Here is a 17063-nt window from a genome sequence, read left to right as displayed (position 1 = left end):
TTTCGCAAACGTCGCTGACGCCCCCTAACACCCATCACTACTCTGAACGCAAGCAGCTTCTTCCTGCATGCCATCGCGATGGGGTTAAGTAGAGCCGTGGTCGGTCGAACCGAAGGCAAATGTGCGCTGGTGCGAGCCCTAGCGTTGTATTCTACTACTGTTACTGATGCTATCTATCTACGACTGTCGCAACAACGTGAACAGCATAGGGGGTGTGAGCTAGTGGCGATCTATGGCGTCGGACAAGAGCATTAGGCTGGTAAGCTAAATTGAAGAAGTGTATTTGGCGCCCGGCTACAGGCCTCTTTCAGCTGGTGGTGATCAAATTAAGCGACGATAGTGAAAATCCTTTCGCTCTTAAATATCTACGAACTTGCGAAATAACTGGCTTCCTCGTATGTACTAATGCCCCGCCAATGTTCTATTTTGACCTAGAAATTAGTAAGAATTGTCACTTATTTACATGTACACATTATCTTTATGTGAATGAGCTTATTCCTATATTAAAAAGATTCTGACTAGAGCGATATTTAGGTCCGCTCCGCCAAATTATAGCACTTTTTATGCGCTAGGTCCAGATGGTATAAATAGGAAAAAGGCTATTGCGTTAGAGAGATACTGTGGCGACAGTCGTATTTTATATGGATCATGCTGGAACGTCCTGAACAACTTGAGGCCCTGTAGGCCAAGCTTGTTAGCCCTGTACTAAACGACACTTTTATGCCAAATGATGCCTGGTGATTCACCTCGCTCCGACCAAGAATTGTTTAATGTCCTATAACGAAACTATAATACATAGACTGCAGGATGCTGCTGCGTATGCTGTGTTAGCGCAGAGACGTTTAAATAGTAGAAGTACTCATGTCAGTAGTAACTTCGTTAACATCTGTTCTTACTTTTTAGTTGCGTGGAGTTCGTACAACCTTAACAGTAATTGCTATGCATTAAAGCCTAACGGTTCCTAAGGTGGAGAACATTTAATGTATAAGAGATTGTTGTGAAATGTCGACTTCTGTTAAACTAGGGGCCTAAATGTCGCTAACATTTTCGGCAAGTTTAGGCGCACGTAAGGGCGTATTTTCCTACAGTTATTTATTTTTTTTTCAGAAGGCAGTCCTGTAACCGTTGTTAGTCAAATTTGTAACCCTAAACAAGCAATATCTTCGTTGAGTATGGAAATAAGCATGCCTGTTTCCGAATATTAATTAGTTATAAGCTAGCGCCTTATAGATGCCAGAAATCGGTGGATCCATATTACCCTATGCGTTCCACCTGGACATCCGCGCCACCCATGCGTATATATATATATATATATATATATACGCATGAAGAATTGGAATAACGATTCATTGTTAGCTTCAATGGAAAATATTTTGATTAGTATGATAGGTTCTAGCAATAATCACTCATTTCGGCATGGGCACACAAAGTTGGATCTGCTTTGAAGCTCTGAGCGCTCACCCGGCGAATCTCCAAAATACACATAAATATCATTTGATATCTGCTGCTCAGGCCACTTCACTAGCATAGGTCAGCATATTCCCATTGTGCAAGCATTACTAGTTTATCTTCTACTGATGACTCCCCTAAATTGGGAATTTTAGCCCTGCAAAAGATCGAAAGAGGCAGGGACTAGGCTTACAATGAGGTAAAACATATATTTATAGTTAGGAAAAAGATCCTTTGCAATCAATTAAGAGTAGGTTTACTGTGAAAACAATGCACCTGTCTCGACCGTAAGTATTATTTTTTTTAATAGAGAATCTATTCGCTCTTAATTATGAGTTTCATTTTTATTTAACTGTTCGCTATACCCTAATCTTCCCTTCTTTATTACAGCAGCATGATCCAGTAGTAATGCTATCAGTATTAGGAAACTAATCTTGTTATGTTAATCTTTATTGTCGTTTCGTTGGAAATAGCAATTTATGTGCAGGGAAACTTTTTTTTACCCAGTGGAAATTTTGTCCTCGTCGTACACGTCCTAGACCGCTATGAGGTAAGCCGTTTACACACAGCACCCTTTAGCCCAGTGTAGCGTAGTGAAACAAAAACATTGTAAATATTTATTCAAACAATGGCGCGCTACCGAATATAAGATCAACGAGTCGCCGGCAGAGCTTCATTCCGGTCCAATGGCTGACGTTTGCTCCAGGTTTGCTTCTCTGACCTGATTTCAGGATTTCATGATATTCCGTACTTTAAGCAGCAACAGCCGCTGCCACAGCAGCAAAATGCCTAGCACAGGCCGCCCTCAATCAGCGGATAATGCGCCATTGCTGGCTGCCTTATGATGGTTTAGCTGGAGAATATAGATCCGCTCTATCTATTGTGCCATTATCAAAAATAATAATTTCAGTTAGACTTGACATAGCAAAAAAAAAAAATTCTAAGTGCTGTGAGAAAGCGTTGCTGCCTTCAGGCTGGCTGTACGGTATCCTCTCGAAAAGTTCATCTAGTGGTACATAGCTATATAGCTGTTGTTAAACGAGAATTGTTTGCCTTTTGTCTAGCTTGATAGTCTGAGGAATATTGAAAAAATTTAGCTATAGCTTAGTTTTGTAAAAGCTACAAAAGAGAAAGTATAACACAGATGCCTTTACTAATTAGCCACACGGGTAGTGCTGTGTACGTATTGGTATGGATACGTATTTTTTTTTTTTGGTTTCTAACCTTTTCTTGATGCTTTTGCAGCTCCCTTGCAGTTCAGTCTTGATGTGCGATACTTTAGGATCGTTTTCGATTCCTTGGGTCGGTTGTTTCTCGTTGATACTTGAATCAGTTGTCTTTGGAACACCCAGTTAGAACGTACCAGTCTGTATGAATCTTTGGTCAATCGTCCAATAAAGCAGTTGTGTCAACGAGTGGGAACACTGCTTTTATATCATACATTTAATCTTTAATGGGCCAGCCTATCGTTTCGGTAGCGCACAATGACGTTCGGCTAATACAGTATACTCTCGTCGAAATTCTAATGTCTGAGTCAATAATTCAATTGTAGTAACTAATATCAATTATATGCTGCGACAATCTGCACAAGAACGAATCCTTTTTCAATAGCGTAGCTATAGCCTTACATGCCTGCTAAAGTGATTCGCCTTTACATAGCTGGCACTGACCAGTGCCACTGTGAAGTCTTCCAATAATAGACCCGCCACGACGTTCGTAGAGAAGATGGTAACTTCGGTTGAGGGACCGAAGACTAATTTTTAGAAGTTTAGAGGTATACGCTGTAACTTTATAATACGACTGCCATGACAAACTGGCAGACACAGAGGCATGTTTTTTGACGCAGCCTCGACTGGACAAATCACTGCGGATCGCTTGACGATCCCAAGGTACACGAAGTTCCCGAATGTCGAGGTGGCCACCCAACGGTGCTGTTCATATTAACTAGAACATAGACGAAAATCGGCAAAGCCCATTGTATAATATAACATACCGAAAGCACAGTGCGGTAATGGTATGACCCACGTATAACTAAATTCATACAGCTTCTGCACGTAGAAGCATACACTGATAGACGTCCCTCGTGCAAACGTACACACAAGGTTTGAACGCTTAGATATTTTACGTCACATCCTGGCAAAAGGATAGCTAAACAACAGATTATTACGAAATACAATTCCCATCAGTTTTGAACCTTCAACCGGTCGAAAAATTGACCATGTCCATTACATAAAACGGCATTATACAAATATGGAAGGTTACTGCGGATTCTTACAGACTGCAGTGACAAAACCTTATATCGCCTATACGATCTGCATTAACGCCGCGACGGAAATACAAACATGGCCGTCATGCGCGATGTAATACATTTGGAGTTTCAGCATTGGAAGTTTCCTCATGCAAGCATGATACGTTTTAATTTCTATCTGATTTTTTTCCTTTGTCGTCCTGCTTTGCTTCCCCAAGAAAAAACTAAATCAAAATTCATTTACTCTCGCGATGCAACGAAGTCATTTAATACATCATCCTTAAAAGCTTGTAATTATTCCTGGAATCTAACAAACTAATAACCAGTTGGAATTAATTCGAATGTAATGGAAGAAACTTAAATTAGAAAAACTTTTTCCCTATATAACAATGCTTTGTCTCACCGAGGAGCTGGAATTGAGAGCCTTAATCCAAATGCGTGTGGGTACCTTCGTACAAAACGTATTGTCTCTATTATTATTATTGTCTAAAACGATTCCTGAACTGATCCTTTTTTTTAGTAGAATTTTTCTTTTGTATGACGCTTTAACTTAATCGTTGATACACAATGATTGGATTATCAAACGTATATATTTTAAAAAGGTCGCCCAATCGCGACCAACTGCCCCAATTGGATGTATAGTTCAGCTTGAAAACTCAGGGCCACTGAATGTATGAACGTATACTCACCAATCACGCATATTCCGCAAAATGGGCGTGAAGTTTATGAAGAAATCACGCAGTTTCGAACGTTCGTTTTTACTGCCCGTAATATAGTTTGCTGTTTTGACCCCGCCTAACAAACGCTTGCCCATGAAACTTCGAAGGCCTTCGATCTACTCACTCATTTATGTGCGCCGTTTGACTCGTGCTACTTAAGAAGATAAAGGCCGGTAAAGAGTAACGAACTCTTGCAGGGGGGACTAGAGCTTCACTTGAACTCAGCGACTTCGGAACTTCAAAAGTAGAAACAAACGCGCTAAGCTGTAAATGCCAGAGTACCTTCCAGATTATTCCGTTCCTACATCGTGACGCTGCGTACAAGGATAAGGGGCGAATGCATTGAGGAAAACTAAAACGTATATAAACTTTTCCGAGGGCTACTATAGTAATAATTCTTCCTAAACCTGTGGCAAGATGTTTTGTACCGGACATCTTAAATTGTATTTATATGAATAGAGCCGAACCTAAAACTACCCTAGATCTAAAAAGCTTCTCGAAGTGGGTTTAGCTTAAATATGAAGGGTACACTTTGGAGAATCTTGATTGGTGCTGGCATCTTTCGGCGTCGTTACGCCATGAGAAAACCATGGGGATATTTAGTTTTTATATCCTTGTACTAGCGGGTTCTTCTTTACTATGCTACTCATCATTAACGATTATAGAAGTGATGAAAGCCAATTGACAGGCTGATCCCTGTGTCCAACGGAAGTCTCGACTTGTGCGCGTTAGTAGTTATGTGTTCGTTCTGATGAGAAAGCCGACAAGAATGAGCGACAGCGTAGCGATATTTGGTCCAGTTGATGTTACAAACAACATCCAGGCGGGATGCTGGCTGGCCACAAACAGTGCTTCTGATCTCGATTCAAACTAGGAGCGGAGCCTTTACCTCGTTTCCGCACATTAGCAACGTTACGTTCAGTGGTAACAGGCATGAACTTAACGGGCGACAGAGAGGTTGGGTGGTTAGCAGAGGTTTACTTTCGATCTAAGCCGAAGCCAGCAGATGGCGGTGAAGAGAGTTCCTTCTGAAAGGGAGACAAGTAATCGGTTAGGGAAACCATGAGTCCTATCAATGAAACAGAGAAGGAAAAAAAGGGAGCGTGCGAATTGTCTGTCCGCAGAGAGTAAAAGGAAAGACTGCTACTATAAAGAGAAATTGAAAAACTTTCTGTTTATCGCATCTTGCTTTCATTGTTTTAGAGCACTGCATACACAGCTTTAATATAGATATGATTGAATCTCCTGTAGTTTTGCACTAGCTAGGTGCACTTCACTGGTTAAGCATGGACATTGCAGGAGTCTAACACACCGATAGAATTTACATAGCGCTGGGGCGACAATGTGACCCTACAAGTCCGCTAACAGTACTTTGAAAACCTGCGTAACAGTCTCTAGATTGAATCTCGATGAACTCGAACGCCAACGTGCTGATACTAAGTGGCCGGAACTGATACAAGTCCTTGCGCATTGAGCTACTCCTCTTGGAAGCGCTCTATTTCCGTAGCAGCGTCTACCCAACCTTCATTTTACTCAATTAAACTTATGGGCTAAACGCCATTTTCACAACGAAATAAACTACTCCTTTGAAAACGACGCCATTCGTCTGTTCTGCTCGCCGCTGGCGGCAGAACGGGCTCAGTCCGTTTTCAACCCAAAGCGGCACCGTAAACAGTGGAAAATTGAATTTGCTCCTACATATTTAAATTGATTCCAAACAAAAGCAAGTAATGGAGTATTACTGTTTTGACGGGTCCATTCGTTTTCACACATTTACACATGTATTTACTCACGGGTTATGTGTCATAGTTGTAAATATTTCCAATAGAATGTATAGAAGTTTACAGCGAGAAAAGTGAGAATAAGGGATGATCGGCTTTATCTCTAAATCGTCGAAAGATGTAATAGTATTATAACAATAATAGACTAAAATAAAAAAAAAAATAGGCGGGTCGAAACCGACATGTGCTGTTCATACGAAACAATTTAAATGTTCTTTAAGAAAATTCTACGAATTCCGAGTGAGATAGGTTATATAATGACAGAACGAATAGTGTTCCTAAATAGCGCTTGCTACTGTGAGCTCGGTTCCCTATTTAAGGAGTGATAATTGCAAATGGAAAACGTGATCTTTTTTATAACAGATTTAATTCTTTCAATGTTTTGAAAGAAATTTCGTAAAGATTTGATGAACTAATGAAACATGCCAACTGAAGGGGTTTTAACCTGCAAAAATGAAGACAGTCATTAGCCTTGCCCACCTCAAGCTATTGGTTGTTTCAGGTTCAAATCCGTGCAAATCTCTTGGGCTTCAAAGTAGCCTACAAGAAATAATAGCCAACATAGGTTCTGTCTTTAGTTAACAGATTAATGAGTCTATGTTCTGTCACATAATGTTCGGTAAAATTAATGATTATGATTTCCAAGTATTTGCATGCAAGTACGGTCGGATAGTGTTTGGTTTACTTTGAAATAGCGCAATGTACATTTGAATAAGAAAGCCGAACTGCCGACTTTACGGACCCTTAAACCTACTAGGGCTGTCCTAATATAGGTGTCGTTTACCTTAGCGAGTTTGGTTGTTACCATCTCTATTACATATCGTATTGATATTTTGCTGCCTTGAGCGAAGCCAGTCAAGAATAGTTGCAATCAAACATATGATCCTGACGCAGCTCAGATTTAGGACTGGGAGTCTAACTCTTTATTCATCTTTTTATTGGTTCACTTCCTAGTGGGAGCGAAAAGTTTCAGGTAGTTCGAAAAAGGAAAGGCTGTAAATGCTTGGGAATCGATTCGAAGTTCCTAATGGTCGTTCCCGACCCAAGCGATGCACCGCAAAGTGGAGCAAGCCCTCGTCCCCTTCGTCTATCACTCGTATCCGTGGGGCCCACGGGCTATCTGTCCGCTAGGTCCGCCTGTCGCTTTGGTAGAGTGGTTTTTGACAACTGAAAACCAAGAAGAATGCTTTCAGAATCGTCCGCGTTAGTAATGAAAGCTCAGAACAGACAAAGCCCTATCAAGGATAACAGTAACTATGCCTTTTTAGTTGTGTTTTTTAAACCGAACACAGCTAAATGAAGCTGGTAGATATCTGCCTTCCGATGTAGTTTTTTTTTTTTTTTTTTTTTTATTGAACAGCAAGTTTGAAGAAACTGATGTTCAATTAGGTATAGTATTCAGCGATGCTTCAAATCCCTGTCTACTTGAGTTGTATAAAGGTACACTACAGCCATGTTCTTCAACGGTGCGTCAGCAGACAAGAAACGAAATCAGCTTGCCACATAGTTCCATATTCGGTTAACAGAAAACAGTCATCAAACGAAATAATGTAAAGCCGTCATTTATTGTTAATTCCTTCATGTACGAAGCTCAAGTACGTTTTATCCGATAGTAACATAACTTGCTTTATCATACTCGAAGAAGAAAAGAATAGTACGAGAGGAGACTACCGAAGGAGATCGGTAGATCAGAAACTGCGGTAAAGACATTGTTACAGAAATGATTATCCCGAGTTAAGACGACGTAAAGCATCGCAGGTCAATGGATGGCGACGCAGACGCGATGGCAAAGAGTCTGGGTGAGGTCTTTAAACCGAATACGTTATTCATTTCCTTAAAACGGCAGCGCGGTAACGACATTGACACGACAACAATAGTAGTACTAGTTATGTAAACAACAACGATGCGACACGAGCTACAACAACAAATACTTAAAGTTTAGTAAAATCAACAATTCACCTCCGTAGAGGCCATTCGGATCTATCAACCACCATGAATTCAATCTGTCACTTTGTTGTTCTTGGCAATGGTCGGACGTTTTTGCCTAAGAGTTTTCCTTCGGTGTTAGTTGGGCCTAATCACTTTACGGCTAGATTGAGGAAGTCCTGGTTAATTTGGTCAACCATTTAAGTTGTTTCTCTCGTAGTCCTTTGAACAAGACGCTTTATCCATTGTTGCTACTATCCTGCCGGGCTAAAACCTTCAATTTAGAAAGCCTCGTTTCTTTTTTTTCTTGCGTTTACTGCTTATCTTTTTTCTTCTTCTTCTTGGTAGCGATAGCAAAGGTGGACTTGTCTTGACTCAACTTCCTTCGGTTGGAAAGGCGCTAAGCCCAATGCCAAGCGGAGATGCAATATGTGACACATCGAAACACACGAAGGAAAACAAAAAGATAATAAAATCCCAGTCGAGTTGCTCACTTACCTGGGACTGACGCTCAACTCGGCCGTCAATGGCCCGCGGCTGTATCACACCTCAATTTCCACAAAGGCCAGTAAGGTCACAACAACAGCAGGCGAGAGCCTTTCGCCGTTCCCACCTACCCTTCTTTTTTCACTGATCACCCCTGAGGTCACCGCAGTCTTACGAGAGCTAATGTTCTTCGAGAAGAAGATGAGTATTGGATACGTTTCCCTTACTGCTAGTCTACCTCCCTTTCTACCCAGCCTGTCCAACTCCTCAAGGTCTAAACTTCCGAACTTTACCTTCGCTAATTCCATTCTGTTTGTGCGTGCAGTCTGTACCTCTTCCTTACAGTACCGTCCAATTCTCCACTCGCTTCCCCGCACTTCGCTCCTTTTACTTCTGTGTTTCATCGCATACGTGCTTTTACTCAAAGGGAACCACTGAAAAAACTAAGCAGAAACCTATCGGAGAAGATGTGGATGTGAAATCGGATGAATAGGTCGGAGCCGTCTAGTAGCGGATGGACCAGGGATGACGAATAAGAGATACTATGACCCATCCAACTCGAACCTAACCTAACCAAAGACCTAACCAGCTGGCCACCAGCTCATTCAATGGAAGGCGTAAGCGGCGAACGAAGCAGTAGGCGCTGGTAGCGTCGTTGCTGCTGCAGTCGGAATGTCGAAGCATTGCTAGCCGAGGATGCACGCTGGGAGAGGCCGCAATTGACTGCTAAGAAAAGCCTGCTTTGAGGGCCACAGTTAGCGATTTGCACTATTTACCCTGCTGCACTCGCGTCGATACGCGCATGAAGACACAAATAGACCGACCACTTTTGCTCTCGTCACGTTCGCGTCTTTCAAATGTTAAACCAGGTTTCGTTTCTTTCGACGGTCCATATCACCTGAAGGACACCGAAGGACACATATCATCTAACTTCAGCACTATTTTTCTGTTTTACCCCTTCGCTGCTGCTCATGGCGTTTACTATTTCTCAAAGCGGATCCTTTTTCTTTAATTCTTTTTAGATTTTCACGGGCGGCCACAACAACGTCCGCAGCAGCTTCCCCCTTCTATTTATTAGGGATTCATGCTGCCTTGTCGTGTTTTTTCTATCGCTTGTTCGTTTCTTATTGTCGCTTCTGTGTCTTGGTCAGTTGTCTATCGGACGTCTCGCTAAATCCGCTTAACGTGTGAATGCTGACTGTATCAGCAACGCTGCCGAAAGGACGTCGGAGATCAGCGGTGGAGTTCAAAGCGGAGTTCGTCGTCACCAAGCTTCGCACTCCATTTTCTTGCCCTCCTTTCCGTGTAGCTGCCCATAAGGGACACTAAACGCAAGCTCTGTACATGGATGGTGCGGAACGGCTAGCTTGCTAGGGCGATAATGCAAGAAAGCGCTTTATGCGATCAATGCGATAGCTGCAGTTGCAGGAAATCGCCTGTCCAAGCAGCTTTGTTATAGAATCGTTTGCCCTTTAGGGAACCAGTGATAAAGAATCACACAGAATTCGCTACTTCCATTGAAACGGACATTTGGTTCCCGCCGCGCGCTGTCGAACGGCTTTTGTCTTTATATATAGGTTCCTGAACTTGCGTGTCGACACTCGGCGAAGAGCAGTACAAGCACATCAGCCCTACAGTAGCCCTTCGCGAAGTCCAATCATATTTACTGAATGCAGTCATTTGAAGATATGCTGATATGTCGTCTTTTAGCATATTCTCTTTAACAAAGTTCAGGTTAAACAAGCACTGTCAAACGGTAATATTATCATTCTTACGAAAAAAAAAATAAGGATCTAGGAGACATTAGCATTAAAGTCATTTTTATGCATCCCTTGTTACTAAACAATGTCCCAGGGCAAACTTACTATTAGGGTTGTGCACTCATTCATAAGCCTCGTGGATCTCTTAGACTGTAAAATACGAAAACGACGCCCATTGAACCAGCGGCCCCAGCTCTTTCAACAAGAGATCTAACCGTTTAGGCCACCTGTGTGACACTCCCACCTAATACCTATATTGTACAAACAGAAAATTATCTGAGACGAATGCTCTGTGAAAGCAATCTCTGTTTATCAAATTATTTCCTGTATTTTCTCATTTGAATGAGATTATAGCGCAATATATTTCGCGCAGCATTGACTTATAATGGACATGTAAATAATTACTTCAACCATAATTATTGCGCAGTATTATTTATTATATAATCTTCTTTATTTACACAAGCTTAGCCCTGGGTCGCATCTTATTTAAGTCAGTGGCGTCCTGTTATTGTAGTAGTGTAGCTTCGTCCTTAACACATAAGGTGCGATAAAAACGTTCCTAGAAATCCAGAATTTCGAGTTCGCAAGACCTAAATATACTCGGAAAATTTTGTTTGGATCGACGTCTCCTTTGAAAAGTTGATCGTATGAACTAATAATGCCCCTCTTTTACTGAATCCCAGGTCATCAGTAGGCGAAGTGCGAATAAAATTATCTGATCGGTAATATTTTCAGAGGGGTACGAATGGCCGTAAGAGTGTTTCTGACAATTTTCAACGCGTCGACCATGATACTCCACGTCTATGCTTGGCAACGATTCACGTATACTGTCCGTTATTTTTTATTAGCTGCCTATTTTATAGTCCTGTTCACTAAAGCTGCATTTGTGTGCCTATACAGGGCAATAGAGTGTATAGTGGGACTGCCTAGTAAAGTGAAAACGCTTTTGTTGCCCAAATATTGTTTAACCGTACGATTAATACGTGAAAATTACGTGTACACCTAGCGGTAATGTGTAATAATTTTTTTTTTACCTGGAGGTGTGATCGTTGTCTTCTTCTTCTTCTTCCCAATAACGTAGGGATAACAGCAAGGCAAGCGGAACCTCTGAAGGGCGAAATGAATATTCGTAACGTGCCGTTCGTGCCCGAGCATGACATCGCACATTGTAGATTTCGTCCTGTCCCTTTTGCAGAACGGTGCACCATTGACACACACCGAGTAGTTCCTGAACACGACGGTCCACGTTCGATCTAATAAACAGGGCTGTAAATATAGAAACACACCGATTCTTAAACGTATACAAGCCAAATCTGTTTGCGGGTGATGTTTTCATGAGCATGAAAAGTAGTTTTGGGTATACGCTTTTTCGTGCTTTAGCGACTTAAAAAAAATCGGAAGTAGTGAAATGTACGCTTGTATTTATCAAAGCTATAAAACCGGTCCTGGTGGAGTTTTAGCTATCTAACGAGCTGCCAATTGGAGCTTGGGTTCAAAATATTCAAATAAAATACCATGTTTTTGAAGGCGGACCTGAATGGGTTTAAGTCTTTAATAACACCGTACAGGCTATGGCGTTATCACCTTATCGTAAATACGATTAAGTTATACGAAGTGTGAAAGCTATACTGAAAGAGTCCGTGGACTTCACCGTCGCATTATTAAACCTACAATTCAGAGCTAAGAAAATGGTCGCTAGTATTACAAATTCCCAAAAAACTTTTCGACAGAGTAACAAAACACGCAAATTAACACCGGAAAACTGTAAATATCCGTTTAACATTATACATATATTAGGACTGATGCTTACATGATCCGGTACGTCGGCCGGAGCTGACGGAGAATGTTCAAAAGGCATATTTAGAGCATACATAATTACTAGGCTATACTGTATCTGATCTACTCTAATTCTATCGATACGATAGTTATCTAAAGAACGTAATTCGTTGCTTTTCTTGTTTCTAAGTTAATCAGTAACTTAGTATTGGCTGTCCAGGGGGTAGCCTTGACACATGTCTACAAATAGCCGGGGCACTAACTTCCTATATGCCACTCGTGCAAGAAAGGCACCGATATACATTCTTCATATTATCGAAACGGTTTTATGGGGTCAGCCGAAGTTCGCCTTCGACTAAACCGCCCTGAGCGATAGTCGAGTTTGCATTAAGCCCGATAGACGATCATAGCTATTCTGTTAGGAAACACCGCATTTACTTGTTGAAAATTCATAAAATAAATCTAGGCCCCCGCTGTAATTAGCTTGCGCACATTAGAAAATATTACAGTAAAGATAACTAGTACCATTAATAATCGATCCTGTTATAAATAGCAGAGATTGTCACGTTAAAATTCTGACCATAAACATAAAATGGGCAATTGTATTTTCCTAATTGAAATTATAATGTGAAAATAGCCGTATCAAAGTAACCACCGCATTGGTAGAACGCTTACGACGGGCGAAATAAGTAAATATTTAATGGTCGCCACCTCGGAAAAAGTAAAGGCATGTCGTCGTATGTTACCGGTCTTTATCAGCACAGGTTCTGAGCTGAGGCGCGTCTCTATTCATCCGCCCGAAGCCGCTGCCGCAGAGGAATGACGTTTTACTAATAAATAACTAAAATAAATTAATAACAATAATAATTGAAGTAAGTAATGTTAAATAATTTAAAAATGATGTTTTTTTGAAACTGTAAAGTATTTCGGTTTGTTATTATTATTAACACGATGCCAGATATAGAGAGGAGCGTACAAACTATTTTTCAATGGTTCCGTAGATTTATTTTCAAATAATAGGTTCGATTTTTCTTACGCTCATGCTCTAAACAACGTACTGATGCTTGAAGGGCATAAAATGCCCCATTGATATTTTCCTATTCTCTCTTGTGACTGGAAGCAGCCAGCCCCCTCAATGGTCAATGCTAAGTTTCGGATTTGCATAGTACAACTAAGCTGCGAGAATTCGATTTCGGTTTCGTAACATTCATAGCGTGCTCAAGTCGCAGGCTCCGAAACGTAAGGTATAGTCTGCTTCGGCGAGGAGCTGGTTCCCGCTGCCGCAGTATGTAAAGCTTTCATTATTTTTAAGAAGTGATTACATGTTTCGGATCTCGTTTTGCTGGTACGCCGAAAACATTATGATCTTGTTAAATTTTATCCTTAGTAATTTAGAGGAGACAGTACAGCTGCGACATTTTTTTCCTTTGGTGCTATGGGATCTTTAGCAAGGAACTGTGTTGTACAAGAAAAACTTAACAGTCAAAATGTTGGCATCGATGTTTGGGCAGTCACACGACTTTTGATTCGAGTACCTTTATGCCACCAGCATCAGCGTGATATTGTATATTACAGAATGCGGATTGCTTCGTTGGCAATGATTCATCTTTTTGCCTGTGGCTCTTTCTCCGTTGTTAACGGCGTCAGGATTGACTCGCAGCGTCCAAGCAGATCGTGCTATGTAAGCCAACACTTTGTAGCTCTTTCGTTAGCTTCGTCGGCGTCTTTCGGCGACCTCGGGCAGTCGTCGCCCGCGTCGCTACGATCTTTTTCAATTTTGTTTTTCAATTTCAATTGTTTTTCCCTTTCCAACGCTACCAAGATAAACGCTATTAAGGCAACAGGATCCGCTGCTCTCTGGGTGTGCCTTTATTAGCATGTTGCAGATCAACGCACGTTTTCCGTTTGTATTCACCTCTCTCCTTTTCTGTCTGGTGTACCCGTATAACTATGTAGTCACGCCTCTATGCCGCGTCGCCTACGAGATTCGGGCTGCTTGAACCTCGGTCCGTTCGCTGCGTGCTAGCGTTGCAACACGTCATTCGTATGTACATACTGTATTCGCTTGCATCTTGCGTATAAATGTAAAATGCTATAAAGCTCATCAGTAATCATAATTACAACCCCACTATTGTTCTGAGGTCGTTCAGAAAACTAAAGCGAAAAAAAGGCACTTACAAGAAAATAATTCAGTCTTCAACGCGTCGACAGTCGTTGCCACTACGGCGATGCGACAACTCGGGCCTAAAAAGCCGCACCAATGCGCTTACTATAATCTCCTATATTTTAACTTAATAATTAAGCTTTATATATAAACTTAATGTTATGAGTCATTTTCAGCTTCGGGCAACAAGAGGCAGCATAAAAACATTATTTAGCTTCTTGAGAGATAATTTAATAAACGCATAATGTAATGTATTATTGGTTTGCATTTACAAGGCGTCTTCTATCAATGCTATGTTAGGATACATCGAATTGCGTCTAGTTTTTTTTAACTTGAAGACATGCTGTATGTTCTTGCAGTACACAAACACTTTCATTGACAACTTCGAGTAACTTTAAGCAGCTGGGCAGACTCGTCCATAATTCTAGGTTATTGGACGAGTTGTTTCCGGCTGATCGTTCTATGGTGCCCTAACAAATTGAGAAAATATCATGCAATGTATAGATTTACTGGTTACCAGCCTTTACCACAACACCGTTCCGAGGACTTTCGCGTTTCCGGTGTCCGAATACTTAAAATGTAGCTATTTAATTATGCGGATGAACAAAATGTATCCTTTAGGCTGAAAAATATGAAAATACATAGTCTGACTAGGCGCTGAATCCTCGTTGCCTACGTACCCCGGATGACACGATAGGCATAACAAGGCAGAGCTCAGTGCATTACCGTAAGTTCACATTCAAATAGTGATAGCAAGATATAACAATATAGAATACATATAAATCCGCCAATTGGGTCAGTTTCTCCTAGAGTACATACATTTTCATGTTTTTTTTCTCGATAAGTTCAAAATTCATTGCCACATTGTTGCGAGCCAGACGAGACGGTGTATGCAAGCTCGTGTTAATATAATTGTTTTAAAAAATTTCATTGCCTCTCTACTGCCTAAATGTGCAGACAGTTAATGATTAAGTTCGCAACTAATCGAACAAAACGATCGTTAATAGAGGCCTCTTTTTCCAATGAAATTGCTATTGAATATTACGCTGATGTCGTAAAACGATATCGATAATTTTCTAATCAGCCTAATCTATGGCCCACAATGAAATTTTCGGATCTAAATATTGCGGGAGGCGGCATAGTCCGCGGTTCATGACTGAACGGAAGAGCCGTCGGTGTTGTCTAGAACACATTTCCTCCACCTAATGTTCTTATGTCGACTGGTAATTTTGCTCTACTAGGTAAGACATATACAATTTTCAAGCTCATATAATCTTTTTCTTATCGTAACGTGCGGCGTAATTATTTATGCTTCAAGTGCACACATGCTGCTCTATCTTTCTATTCCTCGTTCGACTCCTGAGTGTATCTACGACGTTATCCCTTTTTCAGTTCAATTTTACTATACCGGGGGCTTGGAGATCGATTCATGATAGACGGATGACATCGCTGCCAATTCTTGCGTCATTGTCAGTTCTAAAGTAGAAGTCGATCCTGTGTCGTCCCGGCATAGTACTTAACCCAGTCCACCCTGAAGGTCTAATGTGGACAGTGATGCGTTCCTAGCGAGAACGTGAAGAACGAAGCAAAATAAGGTGATAGTAGCTTTCTTTGTTTTCATCTAGTTCAAGGCACAGCTAATACGATGAAGTGCGTAAACGATTTCGAGACGACTTCGCTTTATGACGTTTGCTCTGTTCGTTCGGCCGCGTTGTCCACTACACTTCTAGAGAAAACGCAATGCTCAAAAAAGACATATGGCTGGGAATCACACCTTTGTTTGAAGCTTTACGTCATGCATTTTGAAAAAGTAAATTTTGATAGTACCTATAGTTGTCATGGTAAGGTGCTCGGACTAGTGGCTACGTGCATTCCATTGTCACGCGTTTTCTGTGATGCAATTACAAACCTTCATCAGTATTTATATATCGTCTTGCGATCTAAGCTGTAACGATTCCACCTTTTTCTAAATGCTCGAACTGGTCTTATGGGATTCGGTGACCCTCATATACCTCAATAGAGTCTTAATCAAAATTCCTTTCTATAACTTTGATACATCAAAGGCAAACTTTTGTTTTCATTTAAAGCTCCTTTGCCGCTGTCGACTCATTTAGACAGGTATAATTCAATTGAATAGAACACCAGCTACGATTCTCTATACTCTACATACATCTATACATACACAGATCGAAAAATACTACATCCCCGCGCTAATCATTGAATGATGCTCTCTGCCGGTCGTTGGTATCTGTTGGAGATGCGTATTTGCATCTACTGTGCATAGGTCTACAGAAACAAAAAAAAAAGACCACGCTCTAGTTAAATCTGATGCTCTCTAAAATTATAATAATGCCTAGACTTAAGAGGCCATCTTCAAATTTCAGTTAATATTTCATATGTTGATAGCAAACTGTAAAGGGTCGAATATGATAAGTTTCCTTTGATGCGCCTAATCAGGACAGATTGCCTTTTCCTAATTAGACTGAGCTCGGCTCCCAGCGGAACATGATAGCAAAACTTATTAAATATAATAAACACTTACATCTCATTCTTTTGACATATTTCTGGTGTGATATAGGAAAATTACGACAATCGCTCGTTTGAGAAGTTAGGGCTCCTAGAAATAGGAAAATGCAAAACCTGCTTGACGCAAGATTTCAACAGACTTTTTATAGATGATGTTTAATGCGTAATAATATTTTTTGGGCCCCCCATTTCCCGAAAGGAAACTGGTAATAATATTGAATGTTTGCT

The 17063-nt window shown here is 40.9% G+C and overlaps 1 long non-coding RNA gene across 1 annotated transcript; it reads right to left on the bottom strand.

Annotated features, from left to right (window-relative positions):
* Window positions 1-3703: 3703 nt before the first annotated feature.
* On the bottom strand, window positions 3704-14543 carry LOC111267847 (uncharacterized). The gene is made up of 4 exons (XR_002684868.2): window positions 11404-14543; window positions 6982-7364; window positions 6678-6737; window positions 3704-5444 (listed from the first exon to the last, which is right to left on the bottom strand). It is a non-coding gene; the product is annotated as an uncharacterized LOC111267847 (long non-coding RNA).
* Window positions 14544-17063: the final 2520 nt, after the last annotated feature.

This window comes from Varroa jacobsoni, unplaced genomic scaffold (assembly GCF_002532875.2).
Source record: "Varroa jacobsoni isolate VJ856 unplaced genomic scaffold, vjacob_1.0 scaffold_1229, whole genome shotgun sequence".
NCBI lineage: Eukaryota > Metazoa > Arthropoda > Arachnida > Mesostigmata > Varroidae > Varroa > Varroa jacobsoni.
Note: the sequence above shows the minus strand (reverse complement) of the source record. Positions and strands in the feature narration are given on the sequence as shown.